This window comes from Mustelus asterias, chromosome 1, assembly GCF_964213995.1.
Source record: "Mustelus asterias chromosome 1, sMusAst1.hap1.1, whole genome shotgun sequence".
Lineage (NCBI taxonomy): Eukaryota > Metazoa > Chordata > Chondrichthyes > Carcharhiniformes > Triakidae > Mustelus > Mustelus asterias.
Genome location: NC_135801.1, coordinates 117,381,332 through 117,404,468, shown reverse-complemented (window position 1 = coordinate 117,404,468; position 23,137 = coordinate 117,381,332). Strand labels below are relative to the sequence as shown.

Here is a 23,137-nt window from a genome sequence, read left to right as displayed (position 1 = left end):
TAATCTGCCGCAACTTGTCAAAGGTGGCTGTGGCCATTGTAGACTTCATCAATTAAACAGTCAGCCATATAGAGTGTGAACATCAACCAGGATGAGGAACATACGTCCCATGAACAGACCTGCGAAAGCAATATGCAGCCTTAACGATGGCCAACTCGGCCACTCCCATGGATGCATATTTGTCAGTGCTGGCAATGACTGCTGGTCTTCACAACTCGGGCACTGGCTGACCATTCTCTTGATTTCTTTATCAAAGCCTGACCACATCTGTCCTGACTGCTTCTCTCTGAACAATGCATGTAAATGACCTTTTCCTCTTACAATGGAACCCCCTGGCAGATTTATCAACTGGTACATTAAGATAAGGGTGTTCATTTGACTGCTCCATTTCAAAGATGAATTTGAGCACGGGTTGGAACCCATTAAGACATGCAAAGAAATGATTACATGCTGCTGCAGATTTAAATATAGTAAACAGAGGTGTCACTCTATCAAAGGCACATTTCTCATGGAACCCAACAAAGATGTTTCTGAGAGCTGGGCCTAGAAGGCATCCTGTGGCAACACCAAGGGATCATGTGATTGGTCTTTCCTTGCTGCCAAGGCAATGGTCTCTCTATAGAGTCTTGAGGGTAGTAGAGACAAGCAGAAAAGTGTCTGTGTGAAACTTCTTTCACATGGCTCTCATCACCTGGTCAAAGAGCAATGTGTCCATATGCATTCATGTATGAACAAGAGGAACATACATCTCTGGTCCTCCAGGATATCTTTCATGAAGGGATGGGGTGGGGATGTTATGTCTAGATGTGAATGGCTTAAGAACAAAGAAAAGTACAGCACAGGAACAGACCCTTCAGCCCTCCAGGCCGGTACCGATCATGATGCCCTAACTAAACTAAAATAAAAACCTTCTGCCCTTACTCGGTCCATATCCCTCTATTCCCTCCTTATTCATGTACCCATCCAGATGCCTCTAAAATGTTGCTAGTGTGCCTGCTTCCACCACCTCCTCTGGCAGCATGTTCCAGGCACCCACCACTCTCTGCGTGAAAAGACTTTCCTCATACATCTCCCTTAAACTTTCCCCTCTCACCTTGAACCGATGCCACCTTATAATTGACACTTCCATTCTAGAAAAAGCCTCTGATTATCCACCCTGTCGATGTCTCTCATAATGATGTAGACCTCCTATCAGGTCTCCCCTCAGCCTCCATCTTTCTAGTGAAAACAATCCTAGTTTATTCAATCTCTCCTCTTAACCAACACCCTCGAGCCCAGTCAACATCCTGGTGAACCTTCTTTGCACTCTCTCCAAAGCTTCCACATCCTTCTGGTGAAAAGAACTGCACGCAATACTCTAAATGCGGCTTAACCAAGGTTTTATATAGCATGATTTCCAAACTCCTGTACTCAGTAACCCAGCTGATGGCATGCTTGCCTTCATATGCCTTCTTAATCACCTTGGCCACCTGTGTTGCCACTTTTAGGGAACCATGGACTTGTACGCCCAGATCCCTCTGTATGTTAATGTTCCTAAGAGTTCTGCCATTTACAGTATAATCCATACCTAAATTTGATCCTAAAAATACCCCACATTTGTCTGGATTAAACTCCATCTGTCATTTCTGTGCCCAAGTCTCCAATCTATTATTATATTCTGTTGCTTCCTCTGACAATTCTAGGCATTATTAGCAACTCTGCCAATCTTCGTGTCAAACTTACTAATCAGACCGCCCACATTTTCCTCCAGATCATTTATATAAACTACAAACAACAGAGGTCTGAGCACTGGCCTGCTAGATTTAAGATGGAGGGAAAGCTATGAAGGACATGCTCACTAAATGTATTACTTTAGTTTGTTCACACATCTACTAAGGCATCAATGATGCAGACTGCAGGCAACTCTGCCTCGGTAATGGCTCTCATCCAGGAGAGAAGAAGGAGGACATATCACAGGTTGGTTCAGGGCCAAGAGGAACAAGGGATTCCAAAAGGTCAAGGGGCAGTGAGGTCTTTGTAAAGTCAAGAGGCTGGCGAACCTGAATCACTGCAATAGCGAGAATTGGCCCGACCATGAGTATATAACTGGTGGTACTCTTATATAAAGATGAGAGGCAATGCTGTGGATGTCCTCTTATGTCCTGATGTGTAGTTGCTCACATCGGAGAGCTTTCCCAGTACAAACTATAGTCGCAAGGACTCTGGAGGGGTGATGTGGAGCTGCAATGAGTGAATGGCCAGAACTTTACCAGCTCACCCGCCACTGAATCAGCGCGGGCAAGGGTCTGACAATGAAAATCTCCATTTACCTCGGGCGGGAATTTCCGGTCTCGCCAAGTGAAGCGGTAAAATCCTGCCCATTGTCTGTCTGGGTGCAATTTAAATATGGCACCAGGACTTCAACCCCATGAGGTAATAAGGGGGTGGGTGACTTCCTGCCTGCCCCACCACGCGATTTGCAGAGCTCCTCACAGATGCATAATGTATGAGTTCAAAGGCAGTAGATCGGGTGTGTTCACCCACCCGGCGGGAATCATGACAGCTATTCCATCCACCACCACACTCTGTCTCCATAATGGAAAATCCTGCCCTGGAACTGACAATAATTAACTGATCAACTGAGGGTATTTCTGACTAATGGTTTCTGTGAAGTCTTGGTACTCTCAGTGGGTTTGCTGGTCATGCCATCATTGTGGCTGGTAAGGAGGTGGAGGTGGGGCAAATGAGAGTCCAGGGATTTGGGTAGTTGCCAAGAGGAGAAGCAGAAGGAGAGAAAGCTGCAGACGGCTCTACCACAAATAAGTATGCAGCAGCCCAAAGCTTAGTTATAGGACCTCTTACAATACTGTTTCCAGGTCCAAGGGGCTGAACTACAAACATTGACACATTGAGACTCGTCGAACCATACTTCTCTGGCAGTGTTGTGGACCACCCCTCTCCCATCAGTGAGAAATAAGATATTCTTCCTAATCTCTTCACTTACACCACTAAAGCCTCCAGTGCATTGTCCAAAAATCTGGGCACGTTGCCTGTGGACACTTTCTGCCTTCCTGTGTACAGGAATCTGCTTTGGCTTAAGCTTGGCTGCTCAATGAGGACTTCACTGTCCTTTTAAGAGGAGCAGGTTAGCCAGCAGGAACTGAGATCGCCCAAAATCCCAGCCTTTAATGGGTGAGATGCCCATTCTTGCACAAATCTTGTTGACAGCTCCCCTACCAAACTGAAATGAGGTACTAAACCAGAAAAGGATTCATGCCTCACACTGACAACTTTGGGCCAACAAAGCCATCACCATGATCACTTCTTGTTCATTTTGGGTGTAATTCGCAAGTCAGTATTTCCCTCGAGATATGAAGTTTAATGAGAAAGAAGATGCGAGTATAAGCAGATAAGGAAGTGTGTTAGAAAGCATTAACAGACTGCTTCTTACTGCTCGTGTGTTAAAATATGTTTGTGGAAGTTAGGCTATTACAATGAAAAAGTGCTCAAGTCCTTCCTAAATAAAAACAATCAGGAGCAACTTAGAGTTAATTCTTTTATCAGGTCTAAATGAGACAAGAGCAACCTTTTCAAAGAAAGGAATTTTGTTCAGAGTGTTTTGATCTCCATAGCAACAGTGCAATAACCATTGCCAGTTAATACATAATGCAGCAATTGCTCAGAGAGAGGGTATCAGGAAATATGGAATGGCAACATTTATATAGAAAAAAAGCTGAAGATATTCCCATGAGTAGAGATGTCATAACAAAATGCAGCTACCTGGAAATTAAGATTGTCGTTGTATAAGGAGATGAGGATAATTTTTATCATGAGAGATAAAGATCGCCACTGCTGAGAAATCTATGCTACAGGATATGATGCACATAATGCTTTTGCTTTGAAGCAATAAAACATGACATGACTTGAGGAGGGGTAAGTTAGTTCCCTGCAATAGAAACCACATAGTTAATTCATGGTTGATAGAACCTTGCACAACCTTTGTAATCCCGACAGATGAGAATGTGCAGTAAATGTGCAGTAAAAGTGATCATTAAGTTGTTGGTTGGAGCTAAAAATCCACCCAGTTCATTAATGTCTTCAATGAAGGATGGGATGATATACTCTGGCCTTGACAGTGACAGTCACATTCCCAATAATAAATAAAAGTAAATGCGCAATCAGGATCCTCACTCAACAGATAATTGAAATTCTAAAGCAACGCAGATGTTTGTATCAGTTCGAGGGTGAGAGTTACAAAATGTAGGAATACTTGTACAATCAGAAGGGATGTACGACAGCTTATCATTTAACTAGGATTGACTAACATTCAGTTTACCCTCTTGTGTGAAGACAAAACTATCTCCTACATAGCCAAATTGTGAGTGGAAACATTTTCCCACACTGCAAAGCCGGAATGCTGGGGAACTTCAGCGGTGAAGAGTATTTCCTCAAACATGCCTCATGATGGTAATAGTAACAACAATGGATATTTTACAAGGAATTCTCTGGAAACTGTACATTTGATACATCCATCTGGTTAGGTGCAGATGCTGAACATGCAGCTGCAGGGTTGGAATGAGCCACTCATGGGCTTTTCACTGATGGAAACTACATATGTCAAAACATTTTGCATTCCAGCTTTCTGTATGTCAGCATTTGGGTTCTTAAGATTCCCACTACTGTACTAACTTGTGTGCTCGGCAGTAATTCACAAGTTTTCTGATGGTTTTTCTGCAAACTTAAATTCCGAGCAGGAGAGCACGTATATATTTTACAGTTAATCCCACAACAAGTGACATGTAGTCAAATGAAATGGTAAACAGGTACACAGAAGACAGGGAGAATGCACACAGGTGATTCATAGAATCCTGCAGTGCAGAAGGAGGCCATTTGGCCCATCAAATCTGCACCGACAACAATCCCACCCAGACCCTATTCCCGTAGCCCCATGTATTTACCCTGCTAGCCTCCCTGACATTAAGGAGCAATTTAGCATGGCCAATCAACTTAATCCGCCCATCTTTGGACAGTGTGAGGAAACCGGAGCACCTGGAGAAAAGCCACACAGACACAGGGAGAACATACAGACTCCACACAGACAGTGACCCGAGGCCAGAATTGAACCCGGGTCCCTGGCGCTGTGAGGCAGCAGTGCTAACCACTGTGCCACCATGCCATTGACTTTTGTCTACATTGCAGCATGATTTCTTTTATAAATTTGGTTTGGGACATTTGTTTTGTGTTGGCTTTTATTTTTGCATGGCTGTCCTAGCAGATGCTGTGACAGAGGGAAGGCGTGGCATGGGACTGTTGGTGAATGATGAAATGTGTTTGTGGTTGCACTTGAATGAGTTTTTCATGGGCAGGAAGGAGCTGTCAAGTTTGCGTCTGCTCTTCCTTTTCCTCCTCATGTTCCTTCATCTGAGCTATTTGCAGTATAGCTAGTGGCTAGGGCTGACATTCATGATATCAAAGTTTTGCAGCGTGCAATAGACCACCACAAATCATGATGCCAGCTTGGCTGAGGACTGTAGGGTTCTTCCAGAGTGGACCAGACAGCAGAAGCTTTGGGCGGGATTTTCTGGCTGCGCTTGCCCCAAGACTGGAAATTCCTGCCCAAAGTCAACGGATCTTTAAATGGTCTGCCAAATTTTCTGTCCCGCCTGCTAGGATTCCCACAGCAAGCGGGACCAGAAAATCTCATCCAATGTTTCAGCACACCCATTGCCTGCTCTTTCACATTTTATGTGGCGGGATGGTTTTTATTGTGTATGTTGCTGCACAGCAGTGGCATAGAACATAGAACATTACAGCGCAGTACAGGCCCTTCGGCCCTCGATGTTGCGCCGACCAGTGAAACCAATCTAAAGCCCATCTAACCTACACTATTGCAATATCATCCATATGATTATCCAATGACCATTTAAATGCCCTTAATGTTGGCGAGTCCACTACTGCTGCAGGCAGGGCATTCCACGCCCTTACTACTCTCTGAGTGAAGAATCTGCCTCTGACATCTGTCCTATATCTATCACCCCTCAATTTAAAGCTATGTCCCTTCCTGCTAGCTATCACCATCTGAGGAAAAAGGCTCTCACTATCCACCCTATCTAATCCTCTGATCATCTTGTATGCCTCTATTAAGTCACCTCTTAACCTTCTTCTCTCTAACGAAAACAACCTCAAGTCCCTTAGCCTTTCCTCATAAGACCTTCCCACCATACCAGGCAACATCCTAGTAAATCTCCTCTGCGCCCTTTCCAATGCATCCACATCCTTCCTATAATGCGGTGACCAGAACTGTACGCAATACTCCAAGTGCAGCCGCACCAGAGTTTTGTACAGCTGCAACATGACCTCCTGACTCCGAAACTCAATCCCTCTACCAATTAAAGCTAACACTCCGTACGCCTTCTTAACAACCCTATCAACCTGGGTGCCAACTTTCAGGGATCTATGCACATGGACACTGAGATCTCTCTGTTCATCCACATTACCAAGTATCTTACCATTAGCCCAGTACTCTGTAATCCTGTTACTCCTTCCAAAGTGAATCACCTCACACTTTTCCGCATTAAACTCCATTTGCCACCTCTCAGCCCAGCTCTGCAGCTTATCTATGTCCCTCTGTAACCTGCAACAGCCTTCCGCATTGTCCACAACTCCACCAACTTTAGTGTCATCCGCAAATTTACTAACCCATCCTTCTATGCCCTCATCCAGGTCATTTATAAAAATCAGCCATGGCATCAGCAATTAGCCCTTTCTACCCAATAGCCACCCTTTGATTTGCTATGGTGGCTCAAGTGCAACTGACACGGGAGACTGCCACAAAATGAAGGCATCATGACTGCTGCCAGGACACCTGAGCATTGCCCTACGTCATTCTCTACCTATGGTCATGCTCCAGGTGGATGTTAAAGGAGTGCAATCCTTTTCAGTTCTGATGGAGAGAGGAGTTGTCATGTGGTGCCCACAATCAATGTCAATGCAGTCACTGGCATCCTGCACCATGGTCTGAATTCCTAGCAAGGTGTTCACTCCACCTGCTTCTTTCCGGTAACACAACTAGAATAGAAAGTCTTGGTGACCTTACACAATGGCCAATAGCAAACTGTAAAATATTGCAAATATCTCCAGCTTCAACCTAGAAAGAGTCATGTGCATAAATGTTCATCACTACAGTCATCTTCACAGCCACCAGAAATGCGATCCTTGTCCTGTGTGGTGAACCACTGTAGTTGTCCGTTTATGTGATATGCCTGGACACGCCTCTGCTGCCTCAATCCGGGGCTCCGCCCTCCTCGGGGTACAAAGGTAGCTGCTCTCCGCCCCTTTTGCCTCAGTCTGGATTAGCTATCGGTTTGGGAGTGCTTCAGTTCTTTGTTAATAAAAGCCTGTTGTTTCGCAACATCTAGTCTTTGCGTAAATCAATGGTGCATCATCCTGCTCTGAGGTAGCTGTTATGGTTGCAGGAAATAGCAGATTTCAGTGAGAACAAGAACAATGAAGTACGCATGTTGTGCACAGGTTATTTCTTGCTGATGTTTAGGTAGGAGAATTGTTCCCTGAACATCCTGCATGAGTGCCACATCCTGCTGAGACCCTTTTCCCCCTCCTCCTTACAGCAACTTGTCCTGCGGGAATTCCTACTGATGTGTCCATGTTTGAGACCAACTGGTTTATGCAGAGGCCTTGAAGTCAGCTCAAGGTCTTTTAGCACTTACCACACAATTCCCTGTAAACCTTAGCAATGTTAAGCAACTAAAGAAAGCAGCAAACACCTGTTGAATCATATTAACAGCTAGAAGAAATCCCTACAGTGCAGAAGGAGGCCATTCGGCCCATCGAGCCTGCACTGACGACAATGCCACGCAGGTCCTATCCCTGTGACCCCACGTAAATCAACCAACAACTAACCTGGAATCCAAGGGTGGGCAACTATTTGGGCTGGAGGCCCACTGAACAAGTTCAGTTGAACTGTTGAGGGTATGCACATGAAATGAATGGTGTTAATACTTCCCACTGAAATTTGTTGTGGTATTAATTATATGAAGACTCTTCATGACATTTCCACACTTAAGATAAGTGACATATATTAACATGCTAATGAACATGGTACAGGTTTACCCAAAACTGACCTCAGTCGTTGATACTATTATGAAATTATTAAAACTGCAAAACCAGTTACTCAATGCAGCCGGGTCCGGATGGGATGTACCCCAGGTTACTGTGAGAGGCGAGGGAAGAGATTGCAGAGCCTCTGGCGATGATCTTTGCGTCGTCGATGGAGACGGGTGAGGTGCCGGAGGATTGGAGGATTGCGGATGTGGTTCCTATTTTCAAGAAGGGGAATAGGGATAGCCCAGGTAATTACCGACCGGTGAGTCTAACCTCAGTGGTTGGTAAACTGATGGAGAAGATCCTGAGGGACAGGATATATGAGCATTTAGAGAGGTTTAGTATGCTCAAGAATACTCAGCATAGCTTTGTCAAGGGCAGATCGTGCCTTACGAGCCTGGTGGAGTTCTTCGAAAATGTGACTAAACACATTGACGAAGGGAAGGCAGTGGATGTGGTTTATATGGATTTTAGCAAGGCGTTCGATAAGGTCCCCCATGCAAGGCTTCTAGAAAAAGTGAGAGGGCATGGGATCCAAGGGGCTGCTGCCCGGTGGATCCAGAACGGGCTTGCCCAAAGGAGGCAGAGAGTGGGTATAGATGGGTCTTTTTCTAAATGGAGGTCAGTCACCTGTGGTGTGCCCCAGGGATCTGTTCTGGGACCCTTGCTGTTTGTCATTTTCATAAATGACCTGGATGAGGAAGCGGAGGGATGGGTTGGTAAGTTTGCCGACGACACGAAGGTTGGTGGGGTTGTGGATAGTCTGGAGGGATGTCAGAAGTTACAGAGGGACATTGATAGGATGCAAGACTGGGCGGACAAGTGGCAGATGGACTTCAACCCAGATAAATGCGTCGTGGTCCATTTTTGTAGGTCAAATGGGATGAAGGAGTACGATATAAAGGGAAAGACTCTTAGTACTGTAGAGGATCAGAAGGACCTTGGGGTCCGAGTCTATAGGACTCTAAAATCGGCCCCGCAGGTGGAGGAGGTGGTTAAGAAGGCATATGGTGTGCTGGCCTTTATCAATCGAGGGATTGAGTTTAGGAGTCTGGGGATACTGATGCAGCTATATAAGACCCTCGTCAGACCCCACTTGGAGTACTGTGCTCAGTTCTGGTCGCCTCACTATAGGAAGGATGTGGAAAAGATTGAAAGGGTGCAGAGGAGATTTACAAGGATGTTGCCTTGATTGAGTGGCATACCTTATGAGGATAGGCTGAGGGAGCTCGGTCTTTTCTCCTTGGAGAGACGAAGGATGAGAGGAGACCTAATAGAGGTGTATAAGATGTTGAGAGGCATAGATCGGGTGGACTCGCAGAGGCTTTTTCCCAGGGTGGAAATGTCTGCTTCGAGAGGACGCAGGTTTAAGGTGCTGGGGTGTAGGTACAGGGGAGATGTTAGGGGTAAGTTTTTCACACACAGGGTGGTGGGCGAGTGGAATCGGCTGCCGTCAGTGGTGGTGGAGGCGAACTCAATAGGGTCTTCTAAGAGACTCCTGGATGAGTACATGGAGCTTAGTAGGAGGGAGGGTTATAGGTAGGTCTAGAAGGTAGGGATGTGTTCGGCACAACTTGTGGGCCGAAGGGCCTGTTTGTGCTGTAGTTTTCCTATGTTCCTATGTTTCTAAAATTTTGTAAAACAAAAAGAGATAGTAAATTTTCAGAAGATAGCATTTTATCAATTATAGATAGGAGTGAAATCATATACTAATAATCAAATATCTGCTATAAACTATTTGAACAGAACATCGTAAACATTGGTTGCTCGATCAATAAAATATTTGATCGGAAGTAAATTATCTACATCGGCCATGTTCAGTGGCATTATCAAACGCTTTGCTAAATCTGCTCCAGTGCTGAACACCAAGTCAGCAGGAACCAGGAGACAATCAGAAAAATACACACATTGTAAACCTTCTTACTGATCTTCCATGTGAGCTTTCTATCCTCCCACATGGTGATTGCACTCCATTTCTAACTTGCAAAAAGCCAACCTCCAGCCACCTCTCATTGGCTTACCTTGAACTACTTATTGCAGTCACGGATTCGGGGGGGTGGTGGGCACGGCGGCACAGTGGTTAGCACTGCTGCCTCACCGTGCCAGGGACCCGGGTTCGATTCCCGGCTTGGGTCACTGTCTGTGTGGAGTTTGCACAATCTCCCTGTATCTGTGTGGGTTTCCTCCAGGTGGTCCGGTTTCCTCCAAAGGTGTGCTGGTTAGGTGCATAGGCCATGCTAAATTCTCCCTCAGTGTACCCGAACAGGCGCCGGAGAGTGGCGACTAGGGGATTTTCACGGTAACTTTAATTGCAGTATTAATGTAAGCCTACTTGTGACTAATAAATAAACTTTTTAAGGTTACTTTACTCTATACAGATAGAAGCAGATATATCGAAGCAGATCCTCTCCTCTCAAAGTCTCTGATTCTTAGCTTAAGTACTTCAATAATTGCTATAAAGCAATGCAGTCCAAGGGCTGAATGGAAGGCTGCCATGGATGTACAGGCCATGCTTTGCCCACCCCTGCTGTATGCAGCAGATAATAATCACTTTCACTCGTGCTGAAGTGGGGTTCCAAATCCTATACTGAGCATGGGGTCAGTTGGCAAGATGAAGAAAGGGCATTAGCTGGAGCAGTGAGCTCCAAAGTAGCACTGCCATCAAACAAGTGTCGCAATCACAAACATGGCATCTGGCACAACTTCCCCAAAAGGTGGGTACAATATTGTGTCAAAAGTCTTTGAACAGCAGTGAAACTATCCAATACAGGAAGGAAATCCCATCTTATTGCTTCAGCACTAAAAATGTTAAATTGCTTCCTGAGAACACAGTAGATGCACGACATATGGAAAGGATTAAGCAGGCTCAGTAATTAATACACACCTGGGGTTTTGTGGCAAAGGTTTGCTGACTTATAAATATCATAGGTTAGGGCTTAATGGTGCATTGTATTAATTTTATAAACCAATAGCAAGAGCAAAACAATTTTAGTAAAGAACCATATCTTACGAGATAGGAGAAAGGAGATAGTCATCGACTTCAGGAAGCGCAGTAGAGAACATGCCCCTGTCTACATCAATGGGGATGAAGTAGAAATGGTCAAGAGCTTCAAGCTTTTAGGTGTTCAGATCACCAACAACCTGTCCTGGTCCCTCCATGCCAATGCTATCGTTAAGAAAGCCCACCAATATCTCTACTTTCTCAGAAAACTAAGGAAATTTGTTATATCCACCACGACTCTCAGCCAACTTTTACAGATGTACCATAGAAAGCATTCTTTCTGGTTATAACATAGCTTGGTATGGCTTCTGCTCTGTCCAAGACCACAAGAATCTACAAAGGGTCGTGAATGTAACCCAATTCATCATGCAAACCAGCCTCCCATCCATTGACTCTGTCTACACTTCCCGCTGCCTTGGCAAAGCAGCCAGCATAATTAAGGACCCCATGCACCCTGGACATACTCTGTTCCACCTTCTTCCATCGGGAAAAAGATACAAAAGTTTGAGGACACATACCAACTGACTCAAGAACAGTTTCTTCTCTGCTACCATCAGACTTTTGAATGGACCTACCTCATATTAAGTTGATCTTTCTCTACACCCTAGCTATAATTATAATACTACATTCTGCACCCTCTCCTTTCCTTTTCTATGTATTGTATGCTTTGTCTGTAAATTGCACAAGAAACAATACATTTCACTGTACACTAATGCATGTGACAATAATAAATCAAATCAATCCTTGGTTTCCAAGTAGCTTGAGTTGCTTTATGATGTTAAAGGTGCTATAAATGCAAAATGTCAGTGCTGTTCCTTGCCTATCAGTGGAATATTGGGTAACTACACTATGTGGTATGGTACTGAGTCACATTAGCTTCCGATGAAGTCTGGATTCTCATTCTTCTGGTGGAAAATACATGCTCGGGGAGGGGATTTCCATGAGTTGTGATACCCTCCAAAGTAAATATAGCTTGCCAGTGTGTACTGCCAAAGTGTACATGTGAAAAATGGCCATTGAATGAACACCTGGGAGTGCTCAGGCCAGGCACAAGTGGACAGACAATTCAACCTGAGGCAGTGTCTAGATGAGAAAAGGGAAGAAAATTGTGAGTGAGGCAGAGAAATTCAGCAGCACTAACGCACAGAAAAAAATGTTAACTAGATTTGCTTAAAAATAATTAAGTCATGTTACTCATTATTTGACATTTCAGAATAGTTTGAAATTGGTGACTTGAGAATTGACAGCAAGCCAATTCAGAGAAAGTATCTACAATTTCAAATGACGATATAATTGTGAACCTCTGTCTCTGCCATAGGGATTTTGGAGTTAATAGTTTGCCAGTTGTTTTAATGCTTTCACCTGCAACATTATTGCTGCCTTCAGTGAGTCTCCCAGTGGGGTCCCCCTAGCTAGGGTGCTGAGAAGGAGAAGACCACCAAAGCGAATTAGGATTGGCTGCAGTAGAGTTGCTTTATTCCTGTGAAGTCCTTGGGAAGGAACAGTGAGATTCATTCAGTCAGAAACAGAACTGCAGGTACTCTTGAAAGAATGGATCCCTTTATTTTTCTTTCCAGATTTCCTCTACTGGTACACATGTATGGCAGCCTTAAGTGGACAAAGTGCACAATGTAATTTTCAATACATTACAGTGTCCCACTCATTGATACCTGTATACCTATATTTGCAGGAAGAAGCAACCAAATCTTGATTAGCACATTTACTAGCTCCAGCTCTCAAGGTAGTTGGTGACAGAAGGCCTGATGTTGATGCAAAGATTTGACTTGTCATTTGAGGATAGTTCTAAAAGAGGAAGACTTGCACATATCTGGTACTTTTTCCCACGATCCAGGAAAGATGAACACCAGAAAGAGGTGGGGATCTTTGGTGTAGACATCCAAGAGAAAGTTAAAATTAAAATACTGCAGATGCTGGAATCTGACACACAAACAGAGAATGCTGGAAAATCTCAGCAGGTTTGATAGCATCTGTGGAGACAGAATAGAGCCAACATTTCAAGTCAGGATCCAGACTTGAAATGTTGGCTCCATTCTCTCTCCACTGATGCCGTCAGACCTGCTGAGATTTTCCAGCATTTTCTGTTTTTGATCCGAGAGAAAATGTTGTCTTGGGAGAAGATTCCAAGAGCAGAGATTATAAACATTCCTGTGAGGACAAAGTTCCAATGAGACCAGTTGACTCAAAAGTGACAAGCGTCTAAGAGGAATTGAGGAATCCATTGAAGTTGTTTTGTGGTGGCATCTGTCACTTGGTTTCAGAATGTGGAGTGTCTGACCACATTTTGCCTATTGGTTTACATGAACTGTGTACTTAGAGCATAAGATAGATTTTGTAACTAGTGTTATCCTTACAAACCTCAATATATCTGTAAAGATATCGCTGGATTGAAGGCATAGTGTATTATAATTCATCTTTTCCTGTTTAATAAACATTTTATCCTTTTATTATAACTTCATCAGTAGTTCTGTGACTGTTCAGTGGCTGCCTTTCACCCAAAATATAAGTTGGGATCTATCAAGCCAGGTTCCACCCTGGGATCTGACTAAGCTGGGTCGTAACAACATTTTGAAGAGAAGGAGCAACATGTTCAATGGGAAAGAGGAACAGAACAATCTTGGGCCACAGTGACATAAAATACTAAAAGTGGGATTGCAGGTGAAAACTATTATAAAGACATAAATAGAATGCTGGATGTGGAGCATACACACACGAGGGGTGATGAACGTGTATGTGCTGTTTCCACTTGGTAACAGGAGGAAGTAAATCTAGGCATCGAACTAGATGTGGCAGTTGAAATTCTTTTATGAAAAGCATTGTCAAAATATGTGATTACTGCAAATAGCTATTGTGGCTAAGGCAAACACAGCATTTAAAAAAGGACTTGGCCAAACACTGTAAGAGGAAACATATTAAAGGGTATGGATGGGGAGCAGGGAAATAGCATTACAGTGGATAGCTGTAATGTCATGAGGCACAATCATCTGAACGGCCTCTTTTGATTAAATTTCTATGTCAATCTGTGTAGTCATCACTGGAATTTTCAAGCGTGGTTTTCTGATTACTTCACACAAGAAGCTTTGCAAAAATAGAACAACAAGACAGCCTAGTGCAGGCCAAAGCAGAATTCTGGTTGGTTAAATAGCTGGGATCTCCTTGTATGGAAACTGTTAAAGGAGGATCTTGTATGGCTTTCATTTAGTTCATCAATGTTTCTCTGTTATCTCAAAAGATTTAACCAAGAACTCAGGGTGAGATTGGAGTGGATGGTAGGAACAGAGTTTTTACTGGAGTAGGTAGTAAATTGGGAGATATAGACCCAACTATGGGGCTTCCCCACCCTTCACGATTCATACTATAAGGGTGAATATCAGCAGATTTGCTCTAGAATCCTGTGATCGGGTCACCCAATGATATCAGCGGAAGGCAAGATTGATTCTAGTTATCTGTCTACTAAGTATCTTATTGAAAGCATAATAAGTAAAAGAAAAGAAAAGCACACCACAGGAACAGGACCTTCGGCCCTCCAAGCCCATGCTGATCATGATGCCCTAACTAAACTATAAAAAAAACCTTTCTGCCCTTACTCAGTCTAACTTCCATGTTAGTTCCAACATTGCTTTTACCTTTCAACATGAGCTCGCTTTCCTCCTGGGAATACAGTGTGAAGCAAGTTGCAATGATGAGAAACCTTTGTAATTTTTTAGCTGCATTAGAAGTTGGTGAGATTGACCCAGAATTGGCTTTCTTTTCATCAAAAATATACTCGGATGATGAACAGAAATTTCACTTAGCTTGTTTTTAGTGAACTATCTGTGAGAGCCAACATGGAATTCAATGTGTATGAATTTGTTATTGTTATGCTTGTGAAGAATTTACTTTATCGGTTCACTGTCAGGTCAGGCCAAATTTCAACTTAGTTTGTGAGGCATTTGAAGATAATCTTTTTTGTATGATTGTGCCAATGATTTGTCAGTTTTCAAGTCTTTGGTGTCAGCGAACGTTGCAGGGGTGATGGCTAGATGAGATGATTAATGGCATGCTTTATTGATTGCCTGGCAAATACGGATAAACTATGTACAAACACAGAGTGTATCAATTTGCCAATTAATTACACATACCAGAAGTGATCAACTAAAGAAAAATGTCACCTGCCCTTGTCAAAGTGTTTTACAGCAATGTACTTTCTCCCAACTCCCCTGCACATGTAAAATATTTTGCAATGCTGGGTGAAGCTGAGGAATTCTTAATGTTGCCTGATAATCTATGCATTATTTCAAAGCTACATGTTTCAATTAATCTAAAATATGTTGGCTCACTTAATAAAATGGAGGCATGAATTGAATCAACATACCTTCAGAAGTTTTCAAACCTCACACTTGCCTTCGGGGAGCGGACAGCACCAGACCTTCGAGGGACACTTTCCTGGGAGTGGAGGATAAACAGAGTGTGAGGCTTGGGGCCCTCACTCGCCTTCAGGGAGCAGAGAGCATCAGATCTGGAGGGACAGTCTTCTGAGAGCAGAGGATAAAGGGAGCACAGGACTCGGACCTGCGTAGGGATAGCCGCCAAACAGCACGCTCAGTTTGAAATATCCAAGAGTTGCGGCACTGAAAAACAGTTGATTGTTTGGTAGGTAACTGATGGATGGCATGGTGGCACAGTGGTTAGCATTGCTGCCCACAGTGCCAGGGACCCGGGTTTGATTCCTGGCTTGGGTCAGTGCCTGTGTGGAGACTGCACATTCTCCCCATGTCTGCGTGGGTTTCCTCTGGATGCTCCGGTTTCCTCCCACAATCTGAAAGATGTGCTGGTTAGGTGCATTGGCCATGCTGAATTCTACCTCATTCCCAAATAGGTGCAGGAGTATAGCGACTTGGGGATTTTCACAGTAACTTCATCAGCTCTTGGGATTAAAGGGATCAAGGAATATGGCAGGAGGACGGGATCAGTGTATTGAATTTGATCATCAGCCATGATCGTAATGAATGGCGGAGAAGGCTCAAAGGGCCCAATAGCCTACTCCTGCTTGTATTTTCTATGTCAGTATTTGTTTGATACCTCTGGATAGTGCAAACTCCTGATATGGCAAATGTCTCCTGCAGCTTTTATCCCAGATGTCTTCAAGTCATCTATCCAGCAAAACCAACCAATGTATGAATTAAAATAGTGAAATACAAAGAACAAAGAAAATTACAGCACAGGAACAGGCCCTTCGGCCCTCCAAGCCTGCACTGACCATGCTGCCCGACTGAACTAAAACCCTGACCCTTCCAGGGACCATATCCCTCTGTTCCCATCCGATACATGTACTTGTCAAGACACCCCTTAAAACTCACTATCGTATCCCCTCCCACTACCTCCCCGGCAACAAATTCCAGGCACCCACCACCCTCTGTGTAAAAAAACTTGCCTTGTACATCTCGTTTAAACCTTGCCCCTCGCACATTTCTGAATAAACTAAACACTAAATATTATTACATGTAACAACCTTCCTGGTGATAGTGGGTGTGAAATGCATTGAAGTGTCCAATCAGCCTTGATCATGTTGAATGATGGAGCAAGCTCGATGGGCTAAATGACATACACCCGTTCTTATGTTCCTAAGAAGCCTATTTGATTAGGTCACATCCCTGGACTCCATTGGGCCCTTTATTATTGGCAAACTGAAAAAGAGCTTTGTCCAGAGACCCAACGGATATTCAGCATTGGACTGAATCCTGACACTTAAATCTTGTCATGAATCATAAGTGCAGGATCTGCATTGGATTTTCGAACACAGGCCAGCCCCCGAGCCATGCACTTCTCGACAGGCTGCTTGGAGAAGTGGAGGTGAAAGATCAGCTGAGCCATAACAATATAACGCACTTTCAGCAAAAGTTAGAAGTGAGGGGTATGAGTGTGGGAAAAATAAAGGAAGTCGGCAATATAGAATCACAAAAGGAGACCATTCAGCCTGCTTTGTCTGTGCTGGGAAACAAATTTTCCCTTTCTCTCTCACCATATAACAATGAATGCTGATGGGGAGAAGACTGACAGTTCAAATCACCAGCCTTACAGTTAACAAACAAACATGCTAACCATTTGCACCAGCAAGAGTAATGCTGCATGCGTAGCCTACTTTCGGAAACACATTATAATTTAGAATGTTATTAAGGCCTTTGACAATGAGCAACTGCCGCAGAAATGTCTCTGACTTCATCCAGCTTTTCCTGGCATCCAGCTTGTAATAGATCAAGAGCGACTCGATGTGGCTTGAGTCAACACTAGGCTTTATTGTCAAAATAAAGAATAATATATGTACAAGGTCAGACTAAATGACAATGCGACTGCTCTACTCAACCCCATGGCTCCATCTGTGAATCCCTCCTCGACCTGTGGTACCTGCCCCCCTGCCGATTGGGTCAGCTTCCCACCGTGATGATCCATAGGGACCTCGCCAATAATGTGGCCCTCAGGAAACACCCCCCCCCCCCCCCCCAATTAAAGAACCACACTACTACACAGCTGAAGGTCCCTTTAAAAAAAAATGTCACTCCAAGTGCTGCGTCCTGACTTGGAGCACTCACAGTCGGGGAGTGGTGCAAAAACTGGTGGCAGCCAGCCCGATAATGACGCAAATGGTGTGTGTTCAAGGATCCCGGCCATCTCTGATGTGAGCTTTATCTACCATGATAATCGTGTTCCAGAATTGGGGATGGGAGTCAGTGCCACTGTCTCAAACTGGAGTTGGGTTACAGTACAGAAACCCCCGAGGGTAGTGGTGACACATGAATCACTCCTTAGTGTTTGAATCATCGCATTAGCAAATGTAGTGCGTTCATGGTATGGTGCAATATTAAAGAAAATGACACATGGCAATTAAAACAGTGAGAACCACTTCAATTGTGGCACAAATGCTGCATCTCCTTTTGAAGGGACTTCATAAAATGTTTTCTCCAAGTGATAACTATTAGATTTTGAAGATCAGAAACAAGGTTTTTTGGAAGTGCCAGTCTGAATGTTTATATCCTTGAGAGTGAGCATATTTCCTCCTATTGTAATAATTAGGGAGTTTCCACAATTACAGTTATGTTTTTTAGTTTATTTTCTTGTTGGGGTGGGAGAAGGGCTGTTGAAACCGAATTATTAAATCTCCCATCATAGCATTTAAGCTGCTCGATATAAAATGACCATATTCAGGAAGAATTTTCCCTGCCATATGTTTATATAACATTTAATGTATTTTGGCTTAGCACAGTCTTCACTCAACACTTAAGGGAAAACAAGGTTCTGATTTCCTAATGTGGATTGAATAATAAATCCTCACTAATTTTGACAGCGAAAATAAAGTATGTATATGAACCCATTGACTGTGGCTTGTAATCAATAACATTTATGGATTTTTGCATTTATGGATTCTCTCTGCTAGAGCACAGAACTGCAATTTCCTCTGGTGGTTCTGTTGGGAGTTAGTTCATAATTCAAATTTAAATATGCACGTGATACATTTTCCTGGTGTCAGAAGCAAGTTTCAAATGTAAATGCATGGATGGAGTCTGTGAGTTGTCAGTTAAGAGGTAGGAATGGCTGTTCTTATTTTTAAAGTAATCTTCATATTTTTCTGCTTGCCTCATTTTTAATTGCTTTAAGTAGTAACTAACTGTTCTCAGAAACTGCCAAAAAGAAAGTCTGCAGAGCAGTCAGCTCAGGTTTAATTTCTATCTCAGGTCACCTTTGCCAGATTTCATTGTTAACAAAAATCATTTCCAGGCCCAAACGCAGTGTTGTATGTCGAGAGCTTGCCAGAGGAAAGAGGCCCGAGCAAAAATTGCTTCTCAGGCTGCAGTCAGGCACAGGCTGGACAGATTTGGGTGGAATTTTCCCATCCCACCCGCCACGGGAATCATAGCGGGCAGGACAGGACCATGCAAAGTCCATTGATCACGGGCGGGATTTTCCGGTCTTGGGGCAAGCGCAGCTGGAAAATCCTGTCCAGTGTCCAAGCTTCCACACCGAGGGCCATCAGCACAGATTCGTTAAGGGAAAATCATGTTTAACTAATTTTTTTGAGTTTTCTGAGGAGGTAAAAGAAGGTGCTGAGGTTAATGTGGTCAATGTAGCGTACATGAATTTCCAAAAGGCTTTTGATAATGTGTCTTACCGATTAGCCTAAGCAGTGAATTTGGAGCCCCTGGAATTAGGGACAGTGACAGCATAGTTGGATGAGTGACACAAAACAATGATGAATGGTTCTTTTTCTACTGAAGGAGAGTACGCAGTGGGGTTTCCCCGGGACCCGGCACTAGAACCCACTACTATTTGATACTTATTAATGACTGAGACTTGGGTGTGTATCTCAGAACTTTGGATGGCACGAAATGTGGAATTGTGGAGAGGATAGTGATAATCCTCAAGAATATTTAGGGTGGCACAGTGTTTAGCACCACAACGCCAAGGACCCAGGTTCAATTCCAGCCTCAGGTCACTGTCTGTGTAGAGTTTGCATGTTCTCCCCATGTCTGTGTGGGTTTATTCCAGGTGCTCCTGTTTCCTCCCACAGTACAAATATGTGCACGTTAAATGATTTGGCCATGCTAAATTGCGCCTTAGTGTCAAGGAGACGAGCAGGGTACATACATGGGTTACGGGGATAGGACATAGGTGGGATTGTTATCAGTGCGGGTTCAATGGGCTGAATGGCCTCTTTCTACATTGTAGGTATGGTGTATATATAGAGGCTCGTGGAATAGGCAGACACTTGACGGATGTTAACATATTAAGTTGACTTGGGAGTCTAGGAATTTAAAGTTAAAACTTTCCGAAGATCTAAGGAGCTTGGGTCTTGTGGTGCTGTGCATGGCTGAGTCAGTTTTGGGTTAAAAATCAGTTTTGATGTCTCTGGTCCAAATCCATTGGCTATTAGCACATCATGATGTGGAGATGCCGGCATTGGACTGGGTTAAACGCAGTAAGAGTTTTAACAACACCAGGTTAAAGTCCAACAGGTTTTTGGTCCAACAAGTCCAACAGCAAATGGTATTTGCTACCAAATAAACCTGTTGGACTTTAACCTGGTGTTGTTAAAACTCTTACTGTATTAGCACATCTACAGGGATAACAAGTCTCTTTGTGTCCAGGATGAGTAGATAGACCATCTACTGCTCCCTTGTTTTGTTGATTGTAATGCGGCCACACAATGATATGTATGAAATTCCACAAGGTAAAGGTTGGACTTTGTCCTGTGATGATTGTTGGTTGTTTCCAGGACTGTAGTCAACTTGCAACTCATGTGACCTACAGCAGCCATGTTGTTTGGTCCAGTAGAGTCCAATTTTAAATGAGAAAGTGAGGTTTGATTTGACAAGTTTATGATCGCTTTCCTGTCTTAACAACAGCTGTAACAAGACTTCCCTACTTTTCTACTTCATCCCATTTGCACTAAAGGCTACTATTCCATTTGCCTTCTTGCTGTACCTGCATGGTAAAGTTGCATGATTTGTTGTACAAGAACACCCAGTTCCCTTGGTGCTGCATCATTCTATCATCTCTTTCCATTTGAATAATATGCTTTCCTAAAATTCCTCCCCAAATGGATAACTTCATATTTCAAAAGCTGATGAGGGGCACCTGAATTTGAAGAAGGGGTCTCTATAACCTACAATCAAATCATAGAATCCCAACAGTGCAGAAAGAGGCCATTTGACTCATTGTGTCTGTACTGACTCTGACAGATCATCTCACCCAGGCTCACCATATCCCTACAACCCCACATATTTAAAGAAGAACATGCCCATGTCTACATCAACAGGGACAAAGTAGAAAGGGTCAAGAGCTTCAAGTTTTCAGTTGGCAGATCACCAACAACCCATCCTGGTGCCCCCATGCTGACACTATAGTTAAGAAAGCCCACCAACGCCTCTATTTTCTCAGAAGACTAAGGAAATTTGGCATGTCAGTTACGACTCATACCAACTTTTACAGATGCACCACAGAAAGCATACTTTCTGGTTGTATCACAGCTTGGTATGGCTCCTGCTCTGCCCAAGACTGCAAGGAACCAGAAAAGGTCGTGAATGTAGCCCAATCCATCATGCAAACCAGCCTCCCATCCAATGACTCTGTCTACACTTCCCGCTGCCTCAGCAAAGCAGCCAGCATAATTAAGGACCCCACGCACCCCGGACATTCTCTCTCCCACCTTCTTCCTTCAGGAAAAAGATACAAAAGTCTGAGGTCACGTATCAACCGACTCAAGAACAGCTTCTTCCCTGCTGCTGTCAGACTTTTGGATGGACTTACCTTGCATTAAGTTGATCTTTCTCTACACCCTAGCTATGACTGTAACACATTCTGCACTCTCTCGTTTCCTTCTCTATGTACGGTATGCTTTGTCTGTATAGCGCGCAAGAAACAATACTTTTCACTGTATGTTAATACGTGTGACAAATCAAATCAAATATTTACCCCTCTAATCCCCCTAATCTATACATCTTGGGACATTAAGGGGCAATTTAGCATGGCCAATCCATCTAACCTGCACATCTAATCTGACCCCGGTGCCCCACAAGGCTGTGTCCTCATCCCTTACTATACTCCTTATACACTTATGACTGTGTGGCCAAATTCTGCTCCAACTCCATTTTCAAGTTTGCTGATGACACCACCGTCGTGGGTCGGATCTCAAACAATGACGAGATGAAGTACAGGAAAGAGATAGAGAATCTGGTGAACTGGTGCAATGACAGTAATCTCTCCCTCAATGTCAGTAAAACAAAGGAGATACTCATTGACTTTAGGAAGCGTAGTGAAGAACATGCTTCTGTCTACATTAACTGTGATGAAGTGGAAATGGACGAGAGCTTCCAGTTTCTGGGTTTCCAGATCACCAGAAACCTGTGCTGGTCCCTCCACGCTGATGCTATAGTTAAGAAAGCCAACCAATGCTTCTACTTTCTCAGAAGACTAAGGAAATTTGGCATGTCTGCTACGACAGTCACCAATGTTTACAGATGCAACGTAGAAAGCATTCTTTCTGGTTGTATCACAGTTTGGTTTGCTTCCTGCTCTGACCAAGACCACAAGAAACTACAAAGGGTTGTGAATGTAGCCCAGTCCGTCATGCTAATCAGCCTCCCATCCATTGACTCAGTCTGCACTTCATACTGCCTTGGGAAAGCAGCCAGCATACTCAAGGACCCCACGCACCCCAAATGTACTTTTCCACCTTCTTCTGTCGGGAAAAAGATACACAAGTCTGAGATCACGTACCAACCGACTCAAGAACAGCTTCTTGCCTGCTGCCATCAGACTTTTGAATGGACCCCTACCATATGTTAAGCTGATCTTTCTCTACACCCTAGCTATGACTGTAAAACTATATTTTGCACCCTCTCCTTTCCTTCTCCCATATGTATTCTATGAACAGTATGTTTTGTCTGTATAGCGCACAAAAAACAATATTTTTCACTGTATCCCAATACATGTGACAATAATATATCAAATCAAATCTTTGGACTGTGGGTGGAAACCGGAGCACCCAGAGGAAACCCACGCAGTCACGGGGAGAACTTGCAAACTTCACACAGACAGACAGGCTCAAATGGAACCCGGGTCCCTGGCAGTGTGAGGCAGCAGTGCTAACCAGTATCATTGTGCCACCCAGTGCTACATGACTAAGCTACATCCCCCCACCTCCATCAATCTCCAACTGCAAAATTGCAGCTAAGCAGGAAGTGACGCTGGAGTGGCCATTAATTAGCCACCTATGGGCCTCAATTGGCACAAGTGTGAGCATGCCTCTCGAGGCCCCACTCGCTGCCTGTTAAATCACAGCCAAGTCAAGGCTGGACAGACAAAGGCACCCTCAGTATTTTACATGTGCCTGCTACCTCTGAACCTACCCATGGGACCAGAAAATTCTCCTTCGTGATTCCACAACAAAGACATCAACATAGGGTCGCATGTTTTGCTGGCAGATACCCCTGGAGGGGAAATTACAACTGCCTTTTGAGTTTGTGGATTAGTAATCCCACCGCA

At 43.8% G+C, this 23,137-nt stretch overlaps 1 protein-coding gene across 3 annotated transcripts in view; it reads left to right on the top strand.

Annotated features, from left to right (window-relative positions):
- Positions 1-23,137, top strand: part of dlc1 (DLC1 Rho GTPase activating protein) — a 476,263-nt gene that overhangs the window by 207,053 nt on the left and 246,073 nt on the right. The window contains exon 1 of one of the 3 annotated variants that reach the window (XM_078217512.1): positions 18,620-18,678. The exons of the other annotated variants lie outside the window; for them this stretch is intronic. The gene's annotated coding sequence lies outside the window, so the exon portion shown is untranslated. Of the gene's footprint in view, positions 1-18,619; positions 18,679-23,137 lie in introns of those variants that run through there. 3 annotated transcript variants of the gene reach the window in all.